Raw genomic sequence first — 3,415 nt, forward strand, 5'->3', positions numbered from 1 at the left:
TCCCTCCCAATGCTATTCTGTGTTTCATTTCTTAATTCTTTCTTATCTCTGTTCCTTTTTGCTTACTAGTTCCAGTCCTCACACTCCTACCCTGGAACATGTGAATCCGGTCAAGGCTGGTCCTCAACAATTATCTAAGTTTTCCTCTAATGTCCAACACAAATTTAAACCCCAAAGTAAAAACAAAACCCTCAAACACTTGGCAGTTAGAACTGATGGAAAAAACCACCCGACAGTTCTCGATGAGGATGGGATTCGAACCCATGCGTGCAGAGCACAATGGATTAGCAGTCCATCGCCTTAGCCACTCGGCCACCTCATCCTGTGAGATGCCATTCCTTATAATTTCTTCTCACATGAAGGAGTCCCAGGAACCTTTTGTATGCCTGTTTTAATAGCCTTCCTCTAGCTAAATCTCCAAAATTGTCTGAGTCATAAAAGAAATTTAAAGCCACAACAAAAGGAGAAGTGAGCTTATTTGGTGCATATTTGATGAGTTGAACCAGTGCCTGGCACACAGGACTGGACAGGCAAGGCAATGGTCTTGGCTCGGCTCCATTCAGTCCTGGCTGGCGTTTGTATTCAAAGGAAGGAACATTCTAGCCTTTCAAACAAAACCTCTTCCAATTCCGTTTTTGTTTAACCTGACTCTTTGATTCCTTTTCCTTTGCTTCCCCCCACCATTACCTGTCCTCACTTTATGGTCCCTGGATTTGGTGTTGATCACCCTATGGTGGGACAGTGTGAACTTCTTTTAAAAAGCAGAGGTGAACTGCAAGCTTCCCTGGCTTTGTTGAAGGCAATGAAAGGGGTGTTGTATCTAAGGCAAGGCTGGTTCAACGGGGAACTTATACAGTTAACTAAAGAATCTTATTGAAGTTTGACAGAGGTTATTGTCTCTCTAGGTGCAGGGTGGAGAATATATTTGCATTCATCATCTTGGTCACTGGTTATTTCAGTGTCTAAGTTAAGTAAGTAAACAAAACAAGAACAAAATACTAAAACAAAGCAAAACAACAAAAACCCCACCTCCCAAATTGTTGAATTACTGAAGCAATCTAAAGTTGATCCAAATTCTAAGCACTACAGTTAAGGTGAACAGATATTTTCAACTAGTTAAACCTTTTCAGTTAATAATCAATGTTTTCCAAAGAAAAAATTCAGGCTGGGTGTAGTGGCTCATACCTATAACCCCAACAATTGGGAAGTGGAGGCAGGAGGATTGGCGTGAGAGTGAGGCCATCTTTGAAATTAGCTGGACAATGATGGGGCAGGACTTTAATCCTAGCATTCAGGAGGCAGAGGCAGGCAGATCTCTGTGTTCAAGGCCAGTCTGGTCTCTAGAGCTGAGTTCCAGTACAGCTGGAACTGTTAGAGAAACCCTGTCTCTTAAAAAAAAAACAGGCATAAAATTTTGATAAATGTTAAATGTGTTATCAGCAAAAGTGCTCAGAAAGTTAGAGAGCACATGATTACCATTGTGAAGGCTGTTTGGTGTGAGGGTTGTTGTTTATCACCTAAACTAACAGTACAGATAAAATACTAATCAAGTACTTGCAATAATGTCTATTAAGAAAAAAAATTAATAGAGAAAAGCTTTTTTCTGTCAGGCGGAGGCAGGAAGACTGCTGTGGTTATTAAGTGGGACTGTCACAAAAACCCTCCGAACAAATGAGTAATATAAAACAGAGGAGAAAGGGCCAGTAGGCACTCAGAACAGTGCTGTATCATAAACCCCAAACTAGAATAGCACCCACTCACACCAGTACACAATGGATGGCTTTTTTAGAGTGTCACCCTAGGCTTGAGTTCCCTCTAGGTCCATGTCCCTCCAAGCCAGTTGTCAGAGACAGGTCTTTCCCATGTGAAAGTTTCAAGTATGGAGGTGGGGATGTGTCTGGTCCATCTTCATCAGGAAGAATAGCTAATGAACCACAGGAATTTAGGCATGGGTGGCTATGGGGGTGTCACCCCTGGCTGCTCCAATGCATGGTACACTCAGACTTTTCTCCAGGTACTAGTTTATGTGAGACCCCAGGAGAGTGCTGGGATGCTCTCCTATTCTTCCCCAAGGTAAAGTTAAAGGAATTGAGGATTGTGGCGCGTACCTAGTTTTAGAGCCTTCAGGAGCTGACATGGTTATGTTGAACTGCTCTTGTCTGTTCTCCAAGAACTGAATAGAGGTAAATCTGATGGACATCTTAGCTATATTCACTCACCCAGAAATGCAAATCAGCTGGATCCAGGGTGCAGCTTCCAGGGTGCCAGATGGTGCTTGGAGGCTTCCAGCTGGTCAGCCTCGCCATTAGGCCTTCATGGTTGCCAAACTTTGCACTCAGAGCGTAAGGAATATTGCATTCTTAAATTAATGAGCCAATGTTTATGGGTTATTTTGACTATGTTTATTTTTAGTGCTGCAGTTGACTTATTTTGTACAAGAAATTATAAACATGTTTAGAAGTCTCCCTTAACATCACTTTTAGAAGAACAAAAACCACTCATATTCTCACAGAAATATGAGAGACCTATGCATTTGTCCTTAATGAGACTCTAGTACCAACCACAAGATTGTACTGTTTATAGGTCAGGCTGTTTCCCACTCCCGCACTCCTCACTACGGTAGGTCTAAAATGTGTGCTCCTCGGGCCATAGCCTCTGTGGGTACTAGGATCACAGGGGTTTACCTGGCTATGTGTTTTCCTTATGAAAGTTTGCTTGCTAACCTCGTGCTGAAGCTGGAAACAGCATTTCCACTGAGGTTAGAATCTCCCGTAAGAAATTACGTCAACAAATGTACCATTCTTTTGCTTAGTGCTTGGAGACATTTCCCAGAGGAAAATGTCTTCACATGAATGAATCGCGGAAGAAGCACACTTCCTCCCTGCTGTCAGCATCCATGTTCTCTGCTGGGCTTTCCCATCTCCGTTTAAAACATTGTTTCTGGAGAACTCACATGTAAGGCTTTGAGAACTTGAATGGCAGTTACTCTTTGAAGGTAGACATTGGCTATGTTTTCCCAACCTCCAGAGTTCTGGTAAAACCTTTTCTTTCCTTTTTAGATTTCAGGGTTTCATTTATTCTTGACTGGCCTTGTACATCTAGTGAGGTAATTATTTAATGGGGGGTGTTCATGAATTTCTAATCCTCCTGTTTCTACCTTCTAAGTGTTGGAATCATAGTTGAGATATGCCGCTGTCCAGCCGCAGTCTAGGTTAGGTCCTGAGATGGGAAGGAGCATCAGCGCCAAGAAATGAATTATCTGACTGCAAGACGAGTTTGACACAAGTAGCTGGCTCTGGATAGCGCCAGCTGTCTTTATTTATACATCAAAAACAAGCAGGTTTTTCCATACTAACAAACAATTTTTTCCTATCCTCCAACATTAACCGTAAAATTATGTAAAACATGTTTCCCC

General features: G+C 42.2%; 1 non-coding gene across 1 annotated transcript; it reads right to left on the reverse strand.

Moving 5' to 3' along the window:
* Positions 1-240: 240 nt before the first annotated feature.
* On the reverse strand, positions 241-322 carry Trnas-gcu. The gene has a single exon. It is a non-coding gene; the product is annotated as a tRNA-Ser (tRNA).
* Between the last annotated feature and the right edge of the window lie 3,093 nt (positions 323-3,415).

The sequence above is a fragment of the Arvicola amphibius genome, chromosome 6 (genome assembly GCF_903992535.2).
Source record: "Arvicola amphibius chromosome 6, mArvAmp1.2, whole genome shotgun sequence".
Lineage (NCBI taxonomy): Eukaryota > Metazoa > Chordata > Mammalia > Rodentia > Cricetidae > Arvicola > Arvicola amphibius.